We start from the raw sequence: 24,342 nt of genomic DNA on the forward strand, positions 1-24,342 counted from the left end.
CTTGCCATGTAGAATCACTAATGTATCACATTCTGAAGTTTGGATCAATATACAGTTAAGCAGTTATGCATTATGTTTTTGGTTCATCAGTGTAGTAGCAATAAACTTTGCAAGGAGTGGTGTGTGAGCAGTCCTGGTAGTAGTTCTGGACAAAAACTTGCTCAGTTCTGTCATTGAAGGACTGTGGGCACAAACCCAGAGAAACATACATAAATTATGTATATATGTATATTTATTCAGCAGTAAATTACCAACAAATAACAATTTGAATGGTTTACAAAATTTTCAAACAACAGTGACATTGGCATACAGTGAATGGCATAGTGCCCAAACAAACAGCCCCTATGCTCCTTCTGGCCACTGCCCACAATATAAATTAACTTATGTTGGACACAGTTAAAATCTAAAACACATATGTATTAAAAATTACAAGACATACACTGGCAAAAAAACATTTAACATGATTAAAAGAAAATTGCTTGAAACTTATGTAGCTGGTCTTGAGGTTAAAATAAAATTAGATGAGTTTAAGAACCAGTAATAAAATTTAATATTCAATAAAAGAGTTGCAGTCAGGAGCAGGAAAAAAAATCTTTTAACAAGAAATACACTTTATTTTAAGGTAGAATTTCAATGCTTGCAACTTGTGTAAACTCAATTTTGGCTCAGTATGACCAGCTGACAGAGAGCAACAAGCCTTTACAAGCTGGCTGTAATCTTTGATAAGTGTATCTGAGCATCACTTAAATTCAAAAGAGCTACAGAAAGTGTATGGTACTAAATATCTAGGCCTACACAATGAGAATTTGTAAAGGGTATTGTGTAAACAATCACACAATAAAATTTAAACAGTTTAACTTCTATTCTTAAAACAACCAATTCTTAAAACAACAAAAGCTTTAGTGCCAATAAAATTTAGCAACTTCAAAGCCCAGACACAGACCCAAACATTCAGAGCACAAATGAGTCTCTTGTCCTAATAGCCTGTGAAAAAACTATTTACATCCAAAGACTCTGTTCTCCATCAGCAAACATATCTCAGCAACCATCCACAGTGTGCAACTAATATGGGGAGTGGCTGACAATTCCATCTGCACAATCCCTGCTGAATCTTTCCTCAAACCACAACAAGAACAGACTTGCCGGTGCAGGCACTACTCATCTGGTGTCATGTAGAGCTCTGCTTATAAACAAGACCTAGAGACATTTGTCGGTTCATGTGTGCTCCTTTATCTTGTAGAGCTGCAAATCTATTGCCTCCTAGCCAGGTGGTGGGGTAGCTTGGCCTCGAGTGTGGTCCAAGATCTTTGACTATCAATCATGGACTGGCCATTGTCTCTTGTTAACTGTCTTAGGTTAAGTTATGTATTGTCACATAAGCTTATCTGTACAGGTGATATGGTATTACCTTAATACATTGAGGACTAGGCAGCTGGGTTGATGATCAACTGCTTGATACTGTGCTTTTTCATAATTTTTTCTGAATTTTGTGTAGCAGATTCTTCTGTACAGAATGTAAGTCAGTTTATTTCATTTAACAGAGGGATGTTTTTTTGTGGAATACTGCAGAGGAACATAAACTTATGTCAGCAACAATTTTTTTATGTTGCAATGAAAATGTGTTGTTTTGACTGTAGAATTTTTTTTTTATTTTTTTTCCTAAATGGAGATAGGATTAGATATTGTTGGTACTCAGTATAAAACTGTATGAAAGTGTAGTCTCTTACTGAAAGTTACTTACTTACATTTGCTTTAATATGAAATTTTCAAAGTATTTTGGAAAACGAAATACAACATCACATTCTTCACTGTAGAACTGACACCTTTTGTTCCCGCTGTGCCATATCTTGCCATGTTCTGTTCTACAGAACCCTTGCATCTTCTCTGAGACCAATTATACATTTCTGTAGCTGAAATAAATTTAGGAAACTGTATCCCACTGAGTCTGTTCACAACTGAATTATTTTGAGTGGAAGTTCATTCTGTGCCTCCTATGTCAAACCCTCTGCCAGTTCAGTAAGCCATTCAACAAGATGTTTGCTTGTTGCCCCCCAGCTTTTATGTAAAACCTGGTAATTTACAATTGTCATCACAAAAATGTGGAAAAAGCTTTTTTTCACCTCCTTATTTGCACCTTTTCAAAAGGATGGTACCCCATTACCTGGTCTCTGTGGTCAACACTGGCAGTCATTTTATTATAATTCAAATTACAATAAGGTTTCATTACAACATCATTCCTAATTTAATTCTTAAATTGACAATGGATGCAATCATTTTCTGTTTTTTCATCAAGAGAAATACAATCCTAGTGTCTTTCCATTTCACAAATAGGAAATGGTCTGGTCTATGGAACAAAAGTTCATTTTTTTGTCCATCTTCTGGGCAATTAGGTGTTTAGTTAGTCCCTTTCTATTTATCTGTACTGTATTGTACTTTAATGCCCTCTTGGAAATAAATATAAAGCATGTAGTGGCAGAGGCAGTTCTAGAAGTCTGTCAAGTGGGGGGGGGGGGGGGGGGGGGGGAAGGAATATCACTTAACAAAAGGGAGAATTGGGGTCCTCCACGAACAAATTGGTAAAATTTGGTGTTGCATATAGTAGTTTTTGGTAACTGTTTTGGATTTCAGAGTAAGAACTTGTCTACAGAAGGCGTGTGCCCAGGAAAATAATATGATTTGACTCAGATGTCTGATGATTTCGAAGTTTTTGTGTTGGGTCAGCAATTTAAGTGTTGGTAGACATACCTGCCATATTTAGCTTTCTTGATTATTGTAAGTGGTATTTGTACATTACTATACATCCAGTGTCTATTAATAAATAATAAGACACCCATTTTAAGTTAAATGATATTTATTGGTTTAGATAATAAGACAGTGGGCCTGTCTGCAGAGAGCACAGGAGAGTAGTAAGCCATTAAAACAGAAATCTCAGTTGCCATGGTGACAAGCCAAAAAAATCATTAGTAACTGTTATATGTATTAAAAAATGAAGATATAAGCCTCTAAAAGTAAAAGCCTACAAATTAGGAAAAGGTACTTTTGAATGGCTGTGAGACCTGGACTATGGCAAATGAGGAAAGAAAAAGACTGAATTCTTTTGCAGTTTTGTGTTACAAGTGCATCCCAGAAATCAGATGGACTGACAGGGTTACCAATGACAAAGGTTTTAAAAGTGTTAGAGAGAAAAGGAATTTAACAAATAGTATTGTAGAAATAAGATGTCAGATTGTCGACACATGTAGGGCTCCTAAAAACAATGAAATGAGGATCTATCAATAGCAAAATGGTAGGAGGATGATGATGACTGAAGTATGCACATGACATTATAAAAGATTTCAGCTTTAACTCTACACAGAAATGAATAAGGATGCAGAAAGATGTGAAAATCCACAGTGTTATGGCTGGCCTTCATAAAACACAAGTGGGGGTTTCACATTCTCTAACTTGCTACATGCAAACCATTAGTTTTACAGAAAAAAAATGAACAGGACCTCTTTGTAGGAAACGTTATATAGTTAAATTGTGTACTGCAACATGTTTTTGCTAGAGGCTGTAGTTTTAGAGTCCTTAAAGACGGACATACAAAAGTGACCTTCAGATGCATCCACACTCCCAATCGCAGCCTGCACTGGTCAGGATTTCTGGTATGCTGTTCATGGCACTCCTTCCTAGCACTGAACCTTTAGCCCAAACACATACAGACTCATATTCACCTACTTTATGGTGATTATTAGCCCTTAAAGCAAGAGGCATTGTAGAGATAAGATAGGACACTCCCATATCTCTGTTAAACACTTCAGCTATGTGATATGTACGATAGGTAATAATGTCTCTATCATCAAAAGACTCAAGTCCTTCAACCTTGGACACTTTTTCCCCTGGGTACTATACAATTGCTATGGTCACCCATCCATTGCCAGCTCTATTCTGATCATCATTTTGTAGAGTGAAATCAAAGTCTCCTCCACAAAAAACAGATGGACCATGCAAAAACACCTGCCCAGTAACATTATGAACATTAATGTCAATTTTGTTGACAGCCTTATAAACTGTGTGGCGTGAATGCCTGCTCCTCCTGTAGTAATGCGGCATCTCACTGACCTTGAATGGGGCTTAGCTGGTGAGCGCTGCTGCCACGGCCATGGGCCCTAGTTTTACTAGGCCCACGGTGCACTATAATTCACTTCCTGTTGCGCAAGCATCTACTGATATCATGCAGCAGCAGGATGTTGTGGTTTTGATAACAGCAGCTGCATGAATAACGTTTGTCACAAGGTGGCGTCAGTCATCGAGCAGCCACATGAGCAGCAGCATGGAGTCACAGAAATGCAGCATTACTACAGAAGGGAACTAGTGTAACCTGACAATTTTCCGAAACAGAGAAGAATGTCCTGGAAGTGGAAACTGGAAACATTGCACTAGTGGCTGTCATGTGACACTTAGAGGCCCAAACATTCTTCAAAGCCAGTCTTTAAGGGAAATCTTTCATATCTGCTCAGTTACTCCATGTGTAAGATGGTCTGCATTTATCACTCCTGAGCCTGAAACATAATCATAATGAAACCTTAGATAAATGTGATATGGAATTACCCCGGTGAAGTCAACACGAATAGTGCAAAGTGTAGAATTTGCAAGAAATGTTATTCAAAAACAGATAATGCAACTACATCTTTAAAATGACATTTGAAATGATTACATACTGTCAGTTATGAAGAAAGCAGTAATTCAAGTATGAAAGAAGCGTTACTTTATCATCCTCCAAGTGCTGCAGTAAACTAAGATAGTGACAACTTTAATGAAAATCTTTGATGAAAAATAAAAAAGTGTGACACTTTGAACCCTAAATGCAAAGAAATTGACAATTTGATGTGTGAAATGATTGATCTTCAAGATCTTCCAGTTAATTATATGCTTTAATGCTTGAAGCATTTGCTTACATCAAACTATCAGTTAAGTGGACACCATTTCATTTTACTTCTATACTCATGTTGAAATTATATCTTGCAATCATTAATTACAAAAATAGTTTAGGAGAAAACTAATTTTGTCAAATAAATAAATAAATAAACTGAGATTTCTTCACAAGCCAGTTGTTACTCAGAAATGATAATAAGATGGGTGTCACTATCAACTTTGGTTCCAAGAAAATCATTTCTAGTACATGTACAGTCCCTGGAAGATAAATGGAGGACATGAACTTGGTCATGGCAAATGAGTTACTTCTAAATATAACACCCCACTCAGTTTTATTTGCAGATAACACATCTGCATTAACCCTTTAACTGCTCTGGATTTGTAAACACTCGCACCTTTGTACCTGTCCCTGTGTGATTGGAACATGTTTACGCACACCACCAGTCCTTCTACCTGGTACTCTGAACGTGTCTACACATAGACACATTCAGAGTACGCGGTAGAAGGACTGGTGGGACGCGTAAACATGTTCAGAGCACACAGGGACAGGTATAAAGGTGCACGTATTAACATGTCCAGAGCAGTTAAAGAGTTAACTAAAAGTGAGACCACAGAACAAATTCCGCAAAGAGTCGTTGACACCCTATATAGTTTGGAAGAGTGGTGTAATGCAAATGGATTAAAACTAAACATGAAATACACAGTTTAAAACTAAACAATCAGAATAAAGTGACTTCCAAATTCCCATAAATATCAGGAACTTATGGAAGCAAAATCTGTCAAATTCCTGGGGGATATTTTTAGGAAAAAATTTATCCTGGTCTCTGCATAGAAGCTACTTGGCAAACAAGCTAAAGAGTCTTGCATTCATGATGACACTCTTACACGAGTGACTTTGACACTGGGAAAGCTGTTTATCACAGCTATTTTGAAGTTATTGTAAGATACAAAATAATCTTTTGATGAAATGCAAGTAGTGTAAATAGAACATTATTAATTCAAATAATTGTTGTTAGAAACATCCACACATTATCACAAAATGCCAAGAAAACCCAAAACTTGGATATCTTCAAATTTAAACCTAGGATAATTTCAACTGGATCACACAGCCATATCTAAATGGCATATTATGGAAATTATGAACTTTAAAGTAATCAGAAATGGGGAATTTAATTCAGATCATTAACTCTCTTAGAATAAAAATGATTTCTCGCATTTTAAACAAAAATGTCAACCAGGAAAGTAATCATATACAGCTCCACTACAGCTAAAAATGTAGTGAGGTATTTGAAACAACAAAACAATGTGATTTAGCATGAACTCCAGGTACAAACTGCTAAAGAACCAGAAAAAACTTTAGTCCCAGCCAAGAATAAAAAGAAGACATAGTGGAATGAAGAGTGTGAAGAAGCATTAGAACAAAGAGCTAGAAAATGTAAAAAATCCAGAAAAGAACAACATTTTGAATAATTCAGACAAAAAAAGAAAAGAAAAATCTAAAATAATTCTAAAAGTCGAAAGAACATTTGGAAAAAAAAACCCTCAGCTTATGGAAATACAAGCAAGTTTTACCAAAAATAATACTAGAAATTTTTACCTGGCTTTTAAACATGTACTTTAAGAGTATCAAACAGCAAGTACTTGTTTCAAAGATGAAAGTATCAAAATAGGATTAAACAAGAAAGAAAATTTTGAGACACTAGCAAAATTTTTGACAGGCTCTTAAACTGTTCAGTTCCAATAGTTAAATTGGAATTTTCAGCAATAGCACAAAATCTGGTGGAAGATTTCCCACCAACAAAGCAAGAAATTCATGAAGCCATCAAATCACTCATAAACAACAAAGCATGTGGTGAAGATTCCATTACAGTAGAATTACTGAAATGGTCAGAACTGAAGATTATAAATGATTTACAACTGCTTCTTGAGAACATTTGGAAAACTGAAAAGATTCTAGAAAATAGCATTAATCCATCTGCTACCCAAAAAGGGAGACAAGCAAAATGTCAACAATTACAGAGTGTCACTTCTACCAGTGACACACACACAATATTATCAAAAATTCTCTGAAACTGTGAGACAACCATCTAGGAGAATATCAGAGGTAGATGCTGCACAGAACAGATTATTAACCTAGACTCAATAATTTACCATAGAATGTTAACCAGCAAACCTGTAAATAGTATCACTAATTGATTTTAAAAAAACCATTTGATTCAGAAGACAGACAGATAATATGAAAATCATTCTGTAAAGTTTGTAAGGTAGGAGACGAGGTACTAGCAGAAGTAAAGCTGTGAGGATGGGGTGTGAGTCGTGCTTGGGTAGCTCAGTTGGTAGAGCACTTTCCCGCGAAAGGCAAAGGTCCCGAGTTCGAGTCTCGGTCCGGCACACAGTTTTAATCTGCTAGGAAGTTTCATATCAGTGCACACTCCACTGCAGAGTGCAAATCTCATTCTGGAAACATCCGCCCGGCTGTGACTAAGCCATGTCTCCGCAATATCCTTTCTTTCAGGAGTGCTAGTTCTGCAAGGTTCACAGAGGAGCTTCTGTAAAGTTTGGAAGGTAGGAGACGTGGTACTGGCAGAAGTAAAGCTGTGGGGATGGGGCATGTGTTGTGCTTGGGTAGCTTAGTTGGTAGAGCACTTGCCTGCGAAAGGCAAGGGTTCCGAGTTCGAGTCTCGGTCCGGCAAACAGTTTTAATCTGTCAGGAAGTTTCATATCAGCACACACTCCGCTGCAGAGTGAAAATCTCATTCTGGAAGCCTGTAACAAATTATGTTGCTCTCCTTTGGACCTTCTCTATTTCCTCTATCAATCACTTGCTGTAACAATCTCAGACTGACCACCATTATTCAAGTAATGGTCAAATGAGTGTTTTGGAAGCTACTCGTTTCGTCGGTGGACTAAACTTTCTGAGGATTCTTCCATAGAATCTCAGTCTGGCATCTGCCTCACCCACAATTTTCTATGGTCATTCTACTTCAAAGTGCTGCATGTGCACACTCCTAGATATTTTAGCAAAATTGTTGTTTGTAGATATTGTTTTTCAGTTGTATTATTCATACAATAAAGGGTCTTTCTGTACGTATTTACAATATGTTACATTTGTTAATGACAAGGATCAATTTCCACTCCCTGCATCAAGCAACAATCCCAAGCAGATCTTTCTGGATTTTGCTACATTTTTCTAGTATTGTGACTTCTCTGCATACAACAGCTTCTCTGCAAAAAGCTTCACAGAACCTTGATGTTATCTACTAGGTCATTTATGTATATTGTGAAAAGTAATGGTCCTATAACACTTCCTTGGGGCATGTACAAAGTTACTAAAGTCTTTTTTCCATTCAGAATGATACACTATATTCTGTTTGCTCAAAACTCTTCAATCCAATCTTGAATCCAATCACACTATTAGCTTCACTTTTCATTGACATAAATTCTGATATTTTCTCTATATTTATGTAGATCTCCTCATTACTTCTCATATTCTGTAATTTGTATTGAAATCATTATTTTTCTAACTATACATCTTCCAAGTACCTCTATCGTGTTCATATTATAGTTTGTTGTTAGGCATTCACATGCGTATAAACATACTGGTTGTACTACTGTGGTTTTTCTACATAAGCCTTGCTGTAAATATTCTTTGTCGATCCACATGCTCTCTCCATTTTATAACTCTTACATCTACTGCAAATTTTTGTAGTTCATTCTGTTGTAGAGTTTCTACCCACCAGATCAGTCGAGAGTGCTAACATGCTACTTCCTGGACTTGAGTAGGCGTGCTGGCTCCAGATCCAATCCACCCGGCAGATTACCAATGAGGGCCAGTGTGCTGGCCAGCCTGTTGAATACCGGGCTGGTCCCCACATCCCACCTCAGCTACACGAGTCACAGACATCTGAACATGTTCACACTATGCTAGGGATTACACTAGACACAGACAGCTGGGGTACACTAATTCCATCCTGGGGGTACGAGGTGGCAATAGGAAAGGCATCCAGCCACCCTCTCACACTAACAATTCCAAATCAATAGTAACAATGCCAAATCAATAGTAACAAGGCCGACCTTGTGTTGGAGTGGGACAAAGGCACAAGTAAATAATAATGATGATGATTATGATGATGATCTGTTGTAGAGTTTCTCCAAAATATTTGAATTTACTTACTCGCTCTATTTTATGTATTTGTGTTTCTATGAATTTTGGTGCATTTTTTATATTTGTCATGAATTTTGTTTTTTCAGCTGAAATTCTGTAACCAGTTCTACTTGCTATTTCTTCCAGCAGATTTATTTGAATAACTGTGTGTGTCAGATTTTCGGAAAGTATTACAAAATTGTCTTCAAAAGCCAGGCAGTTTACCTTAATTCCATTTGTTTTCCTTCCCAGAATTATTTGTTCAATTTTGTGATTCTTTGGCTCCAAATTCCTGATCATTACAGTTTTTTCAAGAATGCAGTTAAACAGTAAAGGTGATTAACCATTCCTTTGTCTAACACTAGTATTTATTTCAAATGACTGAGACAGTTCTTCCATAAATTTAACTTTAAATATTTTCTTAGTTAGAGTTTCATGAATTATGTTTGCTAATTTTTCTTTAACACCAAATTCTCTAATGATTTTCCTATTATCTGTCTGTCTACTGAATCAAATGGTTTTTTGAAATCAATAAATAATACTATTATAGATTTGCTGGTTAACATTCTATGGTAAATTATTGAGTCTAGGTTAATAATCAGTTCTGTGCAGCATCTTCCTCTGATATTCTCCTAGTTGGTTGTCTCACAGTTACAGAGAATTTTTGATAATATTGTGTGTGTGTCACTGGTAGAAGTGACACTATTTTTCTTGTCTCCCTTTTTGGGAAGCAGATGGATTAATGCTATTTTCTAGAATCTTTTCAGTTTTCCAAATGTTCTCAAGAAGCAGTTGTAAATCATTTATAATCTTCAGTTCTGACCATTTCAGTAATTCTACTGTAATGGAATCTTCACCACATGCTTTGTTGTTTATGAGTGATTTGATGGCTTCATGAATTTCTTGCTTTGTTGGTGGGAACATGTCCACCAAATTTTGTACTATTGCTGAAAATTCCAGTTTAACTGTTAGAATTGAACAGTTTAAGAGCCCGTCAAAAATTTTGCTAGTGTCTCAAAATTTTCTTTCTTTTTTAATCCTATTTTGATACTTTCATCTTTGAAACAAGTACTTGCTGTTTGATACTCTTTAAGTACATATTTAAAAGCTAGGTAAAAATTTCTAGTATTATTTTTGGTAAAATTTGCTTGTATTTCCATAAGCTAAGGTTCTTTTTTTTCCAAATGTTCTTTCGATTTTTAGGATTATTTTTGACTTTTCTTTTCTTTTTTGTCCAAATTATTCAAAATGTTGTTCTTTTCTGGATTTTTTACATTTTCTAGCTCTTTGTTCTAATGCTTCTTCACACCCTTCATTCCACTATGTCTTCTTTTTATTCTTGGCCAGTCCTAAAGTTTTTTTTCTGGTTCTTTAGCAGTTTGTACCTGGAGTTCATGCTAAGTCAGATTGTTTTGTTGTTTCAAATACCTCACTATATTTTTAGCTGTAGTGGAGCTGTAAATGATTACTTTCCTGGTTGACATTTTTGTTTTAAATGCAAGAAATCATTTTTATTCTGAGAGAGTTAATGATCTGAGTTAAATTCCCAATTTCTGATTACTTTAACATTCATAATTTCCATAATATGCCATTTAGATATGACTGTGTGATCCAGTTGAAATTATCCTAGGTTTAAATTTGAAGATATCCAAGTTTTGGGTTTTCTTGGTATTTTGTGATAATGTGTGGATGTTTCTAACAACAATTATTTGAACTAATATTATTCTATTTACACTACTTGCATTTCATCAAAAGATTATTTCATATCTTACAATAACTTCAAAATAGCTGTGGTAAACAGCTTTCCCAGTGTCAAAGTCACTCGTGTAAGAGTGTCATCGTGAATGCAAGACTGTTTAGCTTGTTTGCCAAGTAGCTTCTATGCAGAGACCAGGATAAATTTTTTCCTAAAAATATCCCCAGGAATTTGACAGATTTTGCTTCCATAAGTTCCTGATATTTATAGGAATTTGGAAGTCACTTTATTCTGATTGTTTAGTTTTAAACTGTGTATTTCATGTTTAGTTTTAATCCATTTGCATTACACCACTCTTCCAAACTATATAGGGTGTCAACGACTCTTTGGGGAATTTATTCTGTGGTCCCACTTTCAGTTAACCCTTTAACTGCTCTGGACATGTTAATATGTTCAGCAGTACTCAAGAATGGGTAACTCTGGTGTTCTGTATACAGTCTCCTCTATAGATAAATTAAGCTTTCATAGAATTCTTCCAGTAACTTTAAGTTAGCCATTCACCTTCTCTACTTTAATCCTTACATGCTGATTCCATCACCTATTGCTTTGAAATATTATACCTAGATATTTAATCAATGTGACTGTGTCAAGCAGCACGTTACTAACACTGTATCTGAGCATTACGTGTTTATTTTCCTGCTCATCGACATTAACTTACTTTTTTCTACGTTTAGAGTAAGCTGCCATTCATCACATGTAGTAGAAATTTGGTCTACATGATCCTGTATCATTCTATAATCAAACCAAGATGACACTTTCCTACACACTACATTGTCATCAGCAAACAACCACAGATTGCTATACACACAATACTCAGACCCTTTACATATGTAGAGAACAAAAGTGGTCCTATCACTCTTCCTTCTGCACTCTTGACGATATCCTTGTCTCTGATGAACACTTGCCCTCCAGGACAACATGTAGGAGTCTATTACTCAAGAATTTTAGATCCATAAGTGTATATAGGATGTTTAAAAAGAACTTTCCCCTGTTCTTACATCAGATAGTACTGGTCAAAACTACCAAAAAGCCCTATAGACATCTGCGTGGAAACAAATACCAGTTGAGATATGGACTATTTTCCTTGTGTAATTTTCAGGGAGGTTCACCTTCATAAGTTTTTCTTGAGGCTTGCACACAATTGGATCTTTATTCGCACGAAGTAATGAGTGCTATTGAGAGAGGATTTCAATTGCTGTGACATATGGCAGATAGCTCTAAACGTAGAAAAATCTAATTTAATACAGATGAGCAGGAAAACAATTCTATCATGTTTGAATATAATGTTAGTAGTGTGCTGCTTCACATCACATTGATTAATTACTCAGGCACAGGTTGCAAAGTGATATGAAATGGAACAGGCACATAAGCATGGTATTACAAAAGGCGAATGATTGACTTCAATTTATTGGGAGGATTTAGGCAAGTGTAGGTCATCTATAAAGGAGACTGCATATAGAACACTAGTGTGACTCTTTATTGAGTATGGCCTGATCGTTTCGAATCCCCTCCTGGCTGGGTTTGAGGAAGATATTGAAGCAATCCAGAGGTGAGCAGCTAGATTTGTTACTGGTAGGTTGGATCAACACATGAGTATTATGGAGATTCTTTGTGAAGTTAAATGGGAAGCTGTGGAGGGAAAGTGACATTCTTTTGATGAAGCATTATTGAAAAAATTTAGAGAACCGGCATTTGAAGCTCACTGTGGATTGAATCTACTGCCACCAATGCTTAAGGACCCAAAGATAATAGAAATAGCGCATGGTTCAAATGGCTCTGAGCACTATGGGACTCAACATCTTAGGTCATAAGTCCCCTAGAACTTAGAACTACTTAAACCTAACTAACCTAAGGACATCACACACACCCATGCCCGAGGCAGGATTCGAACCTGTGACCGTAACAGTCCCGCGGTTCCGGACTGCAGCGCTAGAGAAATAGCGCATGTACAGAGGCATATTGACCACCATTTTTCCCTCGTTCTGTTAGTGAGTGGAACAGGAAAGGAAATGACAAGTGTTACAAGGTACTGTTCACCATATGGTAGCTTATGGAGTATGTATGTAGGTGTAGGTGTAGATCAGAACACATCACAAAATGTTGACAATTGATTTCATACAATAGAAAGTATGAGACTTTCCCTGTGAGTACTAAAAAGTACATTAAATTTGGGTTACAAGGTAGTCGCACAAATTTAAATGTTGTCAAGCTGATGAAATACCAAGAGATTATAATTACAAGCAATTTAAATTGGAACCAACACATAGAAAAAGTACTGGGAAAAGTGACCCAAAAACTGTGCTTTTTAGCAGTACACTTAGAAGCTGCAACAAATCTGCTAGTCTGGCTAGATTATATTTGTCTGTCCTCTTCTGAACTATTGTGCCGTGTGAAACCCTTACCAGATAGGGCTGACAGAGGACATCAGAAAAGCTCAAAGAACTTTTTTTTTAATTGTGAAATGAAGGAGATAGTGTCACAGATACAAGTACAAGTTGGTGTAACAATCATCAAAATTAAGTAGAAATGATGTTCTGTAATGGGCGAAGGTGCTGTATAATTTATTTTTAATTGTACGGCTGGTTTGGGTCAGAGACCATTTTCGAGCACCTGTTATGGATACAGGACGTTTTCATGTGAAAAGGATGTTTGAAATTGTTGGAAAACACAAGCAATAGTTACTTGTTAATAGCAGGCCACACACACACACACACATACACACACACACACACACACACACACACACACACACACACACACACACAGAGAGAGAGAGAGAGAGAGAGAGAGAGAGAGAGAGAGCAAAGAATTGTCATTATGACTAGTGTTACATAACAAGAAATATTTTTCTAATTATTATTTTTTGACATGTCTTCACAATATCCTTCCAAGAGTCCTAGTCCTGCAAGTTTTGCAAGTGGGCTTTTGTGAAGTTTGGAAGGTAGTAGATGAGGTACTGGTGGAAGTAAAGCTGTGAGGACAGTATGTGAAACCTGCTTTGGGCGCTAAGTCGGCAGAGCACATCCAGCGAAAGGCACGAGTTCTGCCTGTGAAAGGCATGGGTTCTGAGTTTGGGTCTTGATCCAGCGTTTTAATCTGCCAAGGTCATCTTTGACTGAGCACAATAAATTCTTCAATTTTGCTGGTGGCGGAAAAACACACTTTATATCGTGCCTTTTGAGGATTCTTTCTGTTCTTGCAGCCATGGCATCAAAATAGGACATGAACGCTGTTGCAGTGGGTGCCTCCTCATCTTCATTTACATCCCTTCATTAAGTTTGCTTAGAAAGGAATGCATGGCATATCTGCCTATTGGAATAGACATTTCTTAGGTGCTGTAACTCACCAGGTAGACTGTCGGCATCTGAGACCACATGTGCTCTATGCACCAAAGAGTGTAGGACACTATCGCATTGTGCAGGATGATGACAAATTGTGGCCTGCAAATATAGTTCTGTAGGAGTTGATTTGCAATAGACGCTATGTCCCAGTGTACCATCAGCTTTTATTCTATGAGAAACACAAGTAATGTCTCTATTCTATGGGGCCACACAATTTTACCATTCCTGGATGTCATAGTCAGAAGAAAAGCTTATGTTATGCTGGGACATAGTGTCCATTGCAATGATTTGCAATGGACACTATGTCCCAGCATAACATAAGCTATATTTGCAGGCCACAAGTTGTCATCAACCAATGCAACGTGCTAGTGTCTTATGCTCTTTGGTGCATAGAGCACATGTGATCTCAGATGCTGACAGTCTACCTGGTGAGCTACAGCACCTACGAATGGTATTCTAACAGAATGGCCATTCCGATAGGCAGATATGCTATGCATTCCATTCCAAGCAAATTCAAAGTAGGGATCTAAATGTAGATGCAGAGGCACCCACATGCATTCTTACCCTATTTTGGTGGCATGTCTTGAAGAATAGAAAGTATCCTCAAAAGGTACGATATCAAGTGTGTTTTTCAGCCAGCAGCAAAATTGAGGAATTTATTGTGCTCGGTCAAAGATGACCTTGGCCCTAGGAAACACGTCATGTAAGAAATCCTTTATATTGATCAGATGTGCTGAACTGTGCAAGAATGATGCCTCGAACGCCACTGTCATACACACCGGGGACAACCTGATAAATATGCAGTAGCAGAGAATTTCTTGGACATGGAACATCATATGTTTTGCAAAAAGACTGAAATTTTATCCCCAGAATCATCTTTCTGGGGCTGTGTTGTTAAGGAGCCCATAAATGTCTGTATGGCAGATTATCTTATCAACAGGGATGCAGGTTTTCAGCTAAGCTCCACCTGGAATCCAGCATGGCTGCCATTCAGTCAAAACAGAGAAAACAAGAACCTCGGAGTCATCATGCGACGCAATGCACTACTGAGATTTAATTCGGCCTTTAATCACAGGACCATCCAACAGCACAGTCATTGCCCACAGTGCACGCATGGATGGCCTTTCTGCAGCTCCCAGCAGGGGGCACCAGGAGTGCTGCTTTCCTCCAACTACGAGCGTCTTCCCACATACAAGCATTGCCTGCTCCCAGCATGATAAATTCCGATGCTGCCATGCAATTATCATCAGCCATGCCATGCAGCAGTGACAGCAGCAGCAGCTACCACCACCTGATGAAGTCGAGCAGTTGCATCGATGAAATATTGTGTGAGTTATACAACATCCAGCGGCAAAACCCGAGAAGTATATTTGCAACTTTTGAGATTGTTCAAGACCAGAATCTTATAAATATATCATAAAAATTACAGCCATTTGCTGTACACAGCCATCTTGGGAACTGTGGCTGGGGCTTTGTCCACTGCGCACAGCAAAAAATTTGTGAAAAATGCCTTTTTTGGGGTGTCCTCAGGACCCAACCATGAATTTATGCAAATGCATCATTCATTCATTCATTCACAGGTATACCCACTAGTTTAATTCATGACTTTATTGTGGATATACACATCATCAATCAGTCAATTTAATTTTTATGTGCATATTTTTTGTGTATGAGTAGGGTAACTTTGAACGTCTTTATCTGGGAAAGGGGTAAAGATATCATGAAGAGTTTCAAGATTTTACAAGATTAGGATCTTAGGAATATATCACACAAATTTCAGTTGTTTGCTGTGTATAGCTATCTTTGAATCCTCAGCTAGGTTTCGGTCCACTGGTGACAGCAAAAATTTAGTAAATGAACTAATGGTGTTCCCGTAAGTCCCATCAAGCACACCACAAACCACAACAAATGCAAAAAGAACCAACCAATTTGATCCATTTGCAGGAGTAAGTTTGTAGTATTCATATCCTGGGTGTATAGTATTGGATAGTGCCACTTATCCTTCTGTTTGGTATACAAATGGTCACTAACCCAAGGGATATACCAAATACTTGACCCTGCCTTTTTGCCACCAATAGAATCCAAGGTATGAGCACTGGAAAATCACCTTTTTGTGCATGGTGTTTTGGAACATATTGGTAAGTATGCTGTCACATGCATACTGATAAGAAGGGATCGCGGTACACTCTCTGCAGTTCCCACACAGGATGCTGAGGAGCAAATGTTACAACAAGTAGAAAACGATCCTGGGACAAGTGTATACTGAAGGTATCTGCCATGCTCTGGCATGGTACATTCTGCACAAGTGGTTACTGCATCCATGTTGCTTACAGTGTGTGCGAGCTTGCAAGCTGCAAGATCACAGTGCCAATTTACACATCTGTCAGTGGATTCTGAGATGGAAAGCTGAAGATCCCATTGAGAGATTTAATTTTATTTACATCTACATGTACATGGTCATTCTGCAATTCATGATTAAGTGTACCACTCTCAAACATTTAAATATTTCTGTGTGCGCTTCGATTTCTCTTATTTTATTATGATGATCATTTCTCCCTATCTAAGTGGGTGCCAACAAATTATTTTCACACTCTGGTGAGAACATTGTTTTTTTAATGATCGCCACCCCAATTCATGTATCATATCTGTGGCACTCTCTCTCTCTCTCTCTCTCTCTCTCCCCTGTTTGGTAGTAATATGAAATGAGCAGCCATTCTTTGAACTTTTTTGATGTCCTCCTTAAATCCTATCTGATGCAGATCCCACACTGCACAGCAGTACTCCAGAAGACAAGTGTAGCAACTTCTTTAGTAGAGCTGTTGCATTTTGCAATGTAAATCTGATTCTACGGTGGCATGTGGCCATGGTGGCTCTCAGTTTCTACAAGAAGATGCTGAAAAAATTGGGATGATGAATTTCAAGCTATGAGAACAAGGTGCTTTTGACAGTTATTGTGGGCAAATCCCTTTATCCATCCTTGTGGTTTCCTGACCTGAAATGTTCATGTCGGTTCAGTTGTTCTAAAGACTGAGTTTGACTTGTAAAGAAATGAGTACGTTTTGTTCTACAAGTGGTACTGTCATTATGTCTATGTACATTTCAACAGTTGAAAACTGACATAATTTTTCCATTCAAATAGTTCTCTGAAAGGCTATTTTTCCATTCAAATAGTTGTCTGAAAGGTTAACAATGACTGTTTCTTGTAAATTGCTTGACAACTACCTTTACATGATACAATGCACACTATAATCATCTGTTTAATTTGGTCTATCTAAACTTAATACAATGAGTACTGTTACATGCAATATAATCCTTAATAATCACCTATTGTCAATGTATTCTCAAACTTATGAGTGTTTACTCATATGCGCTGCTGTTTGAAATATCTTTTACCTCTACTTAACACAATGATATACTGTCACATGCAACATGGTTCTCAGTAATCACTTATTATCAATGCTCTATTCCTTTCAAAAGAAATATATTTACTTTAAATGGATCTACAACTTACGGGCACAAAATTAGAACTAGTGATTTATTGACATATACCATTATGTGCTGTCACATGCAATCTAACTCTATGTAATCATTCATTGTCAAAGAGGTAAACTGCTTCCTTGTGGCATACAGCCTACCCCAGCTATTGTTAACAGCAATATCATAACTATAATTGATTCTATCACTCTGCTAATGACTGGTTATTTATACCTACTGACACTTGAAGAACATTTATATATATCTTTTACCTTTGCCTTATATAAAATTTTGTAACATTATAAACACATGAAATATGTCCTTGAACTTAATGTAAGACTTATGTATGCCTTGTCAATTGGAAAGGGAACTTATATATCACTTGGCTGAGATTCCAGTAACTTTAATTTTATATCTCAGACCTGCCTCATGCTTAATTTTGAAAGTGTAACAAGAATTTCTTTTGTCATTATCACACTTGAATCGATGGTGTTTAGCAAATATATTGATGCATAAGAAAGTACTTCACATAATGTGAACATTGTAACACTTGGATGATCTGCCCAATGAAGTAATTGTTTATTTATTGATATGAGATATGCTGTAATTCAATGCATTTGGCTACCTTAGTTCCATATTTTCATGTTTATGTAATAATTTATGTTTGAGCAGCAACAGGTATCAGAAGAACACAGTAAGTCTGTACCTCGCTTTAGTATTTTCATGTTTAGGTCTCAGATATATCACAGGTTTCAGTATTTCATGGTTATGTAATTGATTATGTTTGATCAAACTCAGATACTAGAGGGACTGCTTTTAAGTCAGCTGGTAGAATCTAGCATTTGTTACTTGGGTTAACTAGTACAGTATTGTATATGTCATTTACTCTGTCCTGCAGAATACTAATTGTTTACCCTTCATTGATCAGTCAATAGGGAGTGTTGGGGTTAATTTTTGGGGACTGGGAAGGTGAAGCTGTGGCAGGTCCGTTTTGCAGGGAATGCCGAACACTCTTCTCCCTCTGGTGCCACACTGAAGTATTGGAACAGTGGGCTCAAAAATGGCTCTGAGCACTATGGGACTTAACATCTGAGGTCATCAGTCCCCTAGAACTTAGAACTACTTAAACCTAACTAACCTAAGGACATCACACACATCCGTGCCTGAGGCAGGATTTGAACCTGCGGCCATAGCGGTCGCGCGGTTCCAGACTGAAGCACTTAGAACCGCTCGGCCACACCGGCTGGCGGAACAGTGGGGGTCCTGGGTAGGGGGGTAGGGGGTATCCTGTCTTTGGGGGGGTCTGTCATCTTTTCTTCTTCAACTCCAACACTCTGAACATTCTTTTTCATTTCTTACTTCTCATTAGAGTACCAAGCTATCCTTCCCTCTGTCCACAAGATATGTCCTTATCGCTGAGACTCTTCTCATTTACCGTGACAGCCTATTAGATGACTAAAGCCTATTTTGTAGGAGGAACCAGGAATCAAGCTAACATTTCTGTGTTAATATATATAACTATGCTCTGTCATACTATATTATTTAATTATGTCCAATTTTGTTATATGTTATCACCCGAGTGGTAAACATTTACCTATGGATTTACTTTTGCTATATACCAGCACTCAAAGTTGTGAATGCTTACTTATATACAAATACGCTCTGTTAATATATTATCATGAGGAATGACTCACCTACTACGCTCTGCATTATCATGCATAATGTTTTTTTTATTATTATCATGAGGACTGGCTCACTTACACTACTCTCTATCACATAACTATATTCCATGACCGTTGTGGGGTATGATACTACTATATGTTATCTCATACCGAAAAGGAAGAGGAAATTATTGTAATTGCCTAAATATTCATAAAAAATAATCATTATATGTTTTGTAAAGACAGAATGAAGCTTCAGAAGTGTCTTGACAAATGAAAAATGGAAAGACTGGACATTGGTCAGACATTCCATTCTATGCATGCAAGATGAATTATGCTAACTGTTGAGGAACTATACTCCAAGAATTTAGTTGTACTATACGATAATAATATATTTAGTTATTCAATACTATATGTAAATTTTAATTTAAACTACAGAGAATAGTACTGTAGCAGTTGAAAATTTTTTGTACTAGTATGATTTTAGTGATATGTTATCAAAGAACAAGTTAAAACTGAAATGTGAGATTTAAGACAGGAAATGTTGAAGTATGAACAGTTGGAATTTTTCTGAATTGAACTTTTCTATTCAAAACAATCAATTACTCAATATATGATGGTCATAAAGGGTGGAGTATGAGCTACGTTTCCGGTTCTTGCAATGAAGAACTTCCGACGAGCAGATATCTACAGTTTACTTCGGTTCAGTGCTCTTCATTGCACATAGAGGAGATGGAACACTTTGTTATATTATGGTCTAATACTAAGTGTACTTGCCAAAGATAGGAAGTGGCTAAATACAAATTAATATGGATTTTGAGTATTGTAGTGTCCAATACGAACACTTATTCCACAATGCATTGCCAATATTGAGAAAGAGTTATACACGTGAGTGTCTCCATTGCACTCAGGAGAACATGGAGGCTCTAATGACAGACATAAATATGCAGAAACATGGCCAATTCAGCTAACTTCCAATAGATACTTTTCTGATTGAAATAGATTTACCTCATATTCATGTTGTAATACATACTGCAGACAAATTCTGCGAATTAACTTGTTCTTTCTTTGTGCTATTAATTAATATTTTGCTTAATCTAGTTGAATCTGATACAAAATAATTTATGATAATTTTACATATTTGGTTGCACATATCTTTTGCAAATTGTTTATTCATCCAATTGATTGTAAAAGAGTACTGTTACGTAAACTTGTCAGTTGCACAAATCCTTTTGGTGGTTGTTGAAATGTAAGTCTAATTGAAATCCATTTAAACTCGTAAATTTCAACCATAAACAGTAATTTCTGACATAGAGATGTATGGAAATATGTATTTGTGGAAAAGTTGCGAAGAAAATAATTATGAAATCTTAATTAGAATGTTAGAACCTATGTAAATGAAGGGAACAATTCCCATGAAGGGAGTCTCCAGTAATTAATAAAAATGTAAATGTATTATTGTAAAAACATATTCAAGAAGTTATTCTCGAATAAAATAACAGACATGTACTAATATCGTAGTGTACTAGCTATTCTGGAGTAAACATACATTTATATATGTATTTTCAGTTTTTTATGTCAATTGTAATTGTTAATTAATAAAAAAATTATTCTAAACAATTCCGAAGATTGTTCAGGATTGTTAAGAAAGTATAAATAGTTACAGCCATGTTGGCAAAAGGGGTCAGTATTTGGACAGAAAGCATGTAGCTTGTTGACCATGATTTATTTCATTATCTTAAGTATGTTACAAGTTATTTCAGATTTGTCAAGATGCTTGCATTTACTTTGAGATAGTAATAAATGTTCAGTGGAAACATTATACTGGATTAATTACTTAAAAAATAACTTTATAGTTTTTTTTACAGTAGCTGTTTTGCAGGACTTCTGTTGCAACAGATTGCCAGCTACAATGAGTAAATTAATGCATAGTAACATTGTAACTTATATACATTTCGATGTCATAATATGTAATAATTCTGGAGCTACAGTTCATGATACAGTCAAACACATGGGGTTACACAGACTATAACCTGTTAAAACTGAACATTGGCAATACTTTGTCAGTTTCATAAGTGGTGAAAAACATTCAAACACACTGTTGAATCAACCACTGATATAACTTAAGCGGTTTGTCAGTGCACTTGAGGATATTGTTCTTGTAACATTTTATAAAAGTTTTTTTCCTGGACTGGACAAACATATAGTTGAACTCGGTGCTCCACTGTACATCTATTACCTCAAGTCAGAAATAATGAGGCACATTAGCAGAGAAAAGCAAACATGGTCTGACAATTAGACTGAAATTCAACTTCAGTCATACAATGTCTTTGAGAACTCATGATGAAATGTTTCAATTACTGAAACATATTCAGTCATGTCTGGTCCACAAGTGACCGCCTTAAGTTATGGGAATTATTTCATGTCGTGAACTTTAAGCTGATTTTTCCAACAGGATTAATTTTTGTTCGATAGCATCAGTCCTGTCTGCCACATGTGTTGGCAAATGATTCTCCCCTTGGAATGAGACACTCAAATAATTCGAGTAATTTATGACGTCAACAATAAAAGATTTTGTCACCACTCTACTTACACTTAACTCAGTTTTATTCCCTAATGGCCACCTTCAGTTCAGAGAGCAAGCACCATTGTTTTGTGAGAAACAAGTGCATCGTATTGTCTTTGGGGCTGCTGTTGTAATGACATTCCAATTAACATTTTTCCATCTCATAATAGAACAATAGCATATTAAGCCCTTTTCTTGGCCTTTAAACAATACAAAACACAAGGCAATTCTCTAAGCCCTTTCCTTGGCCTTTAAACGATACAAAACACAAGGCAATTTTCTAAGCCCTTTCCTTGGCCTTTAAACAATACAAAACACAAGGTAATTCTCTTTCAGCACTGAGTGAGAGGCTTCTTCACTACTTCTTCTTTGGAAAAGTGCATATACATCATTGGACTCCTAATGCAGAAGGCAAATCTATTTTAATGCAAGTAGTACTGTCAGCAAACTGTTTGGTGTCTGACAAGATGACTGTCCATCTCTAGTTACATCTGGCTGCAGCCTTCCTTGTCCTCTTCCTCCTCATCTCTCAGCCCCACTCGCCGCTACACTGAGCACTAGGCCGGAGTGTGGCAGTAGCGCTCACACTCAGGGAGTGCTGTTTGGGCAGGCCTGCAACAAACAGAAGTTCCTTCTCAGTTACTGAATAATTCCATTCATGTTTACTAAGACTGATTAGCAAATGCTATAATTCGACTTTCACCTCTTTCACATCCCTTTCTCCTTGGAACAATTCACACCCAAGATTGTATCCCAACAGGTCTGTGGCCAATTTAAAATCTTGATTCATTTTCGGGTGACACAGCATTTCTTAATATTATTGAAAACGTCATGTGTATGGTACACTTCCACAACCATTTAGCTTTTTGTTTTCATAAACTTAACAATCTTGGATCATTCATGACCAGTCCTTATACACATTTTCTATATTAGACAGCTAAACCTAAAATGACTAACTTTAATATTCTTAGGCTCAATAGTAACCCTAACAGCTTGTCTTCTTTCAGGATCAAGTTGCTTCACTAATTCCTATTATAGGGCCTTAAATTTTAATTCTTGTCTCCCAAAAAGTCAAACAGAATGTTTCACTGCTATTTCTTTTTTCTTATTGACTTAGTTCTTCCTAAGACTTCTAAACCAGAAGTAAATCACCTACATGCACAATTAGTCTCATACTAATTCAGTGTCCAAAGGTTTCTCTAAAGCTTGAATAAAAACTGCTACTGAGATGCTCAATCTGAAAGATAATACCTTAAATTGGTAAGATTCACCTTTGAACAAGAAGGCTGTACATGGTCTCTATTCTATAGTTAATGGAACATACCAATATCTAAACATTAGGTCCATTGAGTCAAAGAACCTGCTTCCTCAAATTTAGATAATAACTCTTCTATAGCTATGCATCTCCCACTTTCGTATCTACAGCATGGTCAAAACATTCTGAAAAGATTATGAGGGTATTACATGGTAGATTCTGGTGAGAAATTATTGTTCAGTTGTGCCATTTATGATTTAATTAGCATTGAATTTAGCTGGTTATTGCAAGCACAAATTCAAGTAGCCTGCCAGAGACTTGTTGCCAAACGTGTTTCTCATTTGGTTTCTTCAGACCAAAAAATGTAGCTCTTGCTCACCTAGCTTAAGTTTATCACTTTTACAAATGGCACATTTTTAAATGATAATGAGGATTTGAACTAGTATAACTCATGGACCCACAGATATCTGTGCATTACCACATTTTAGCATGTTCAAGTGCTTGAATTTACATACACAGTGACCTAATTAAATCGGGATTAGTGCAGTGTACTGAATTTTCTTATTAACAATTATTTCTCAGCAAAACCTGCCCTGCAACACCCTTACAAGATTTTCAAACTGTTTTAGGCCACCAGGTATATGTACATTCAGTTTTCTAGCACAGGTATATGTATATTCAGTTTTCTGGCATCCTAAACCCAACAAACACCTCCTGCAGGTTTCTTAACTACTGATAATGAGTTACTACAGACACTAAGACTACCTTTTATAATATCATTATCAATCATCATCTGAATTTCTTCTGAAGACTCAAAGGTATGGATAATCGAACAATGGAAACTCCAGGTAGGAATATCCACAATGTAGGAAAAGATTATTTGCTAATTACCATAAAGAAGACATGTCAAGCTGCAGACGGGCACAATTGAGGCACTCATATGTAGCTTTTGGCCACAGCCTTTGTCAGTAAAGAGAGACACACACACACGTCATTCACACTGGCCTCACCCTACAGTAACATAGTGTCCCAACACCCTCCAGCCAACAGTTTCCACCCCCTATATCCTATCATCTCTTCCACATTCTCACTTCCCACCATAGCCCTCTGCCAATGCATCCACCCGCCTTGCCCCACTACTCTGCTCCTCTCATTTTTTGTTCCTTTCCCCACCTCCCTGCCCCACAACCTCCTGACACTGTGTCTGTTGGAGTCTATTCCCTGCCACTCC

This window comes from Schistocerca americana, chromosome 9 (assembly GCF_021461395.2).
Source record: "Schistocerca americana isolate TAMUIC-IGC-003095 chromosome 9, iqSchAmer2.1, whole genome shotgun sequence".
NCBI lineage: Eukaryota > Metazoa > Arthropoda > Insecta > Orthoptera > Acrididae > Schistocerca > Schistocerca americana.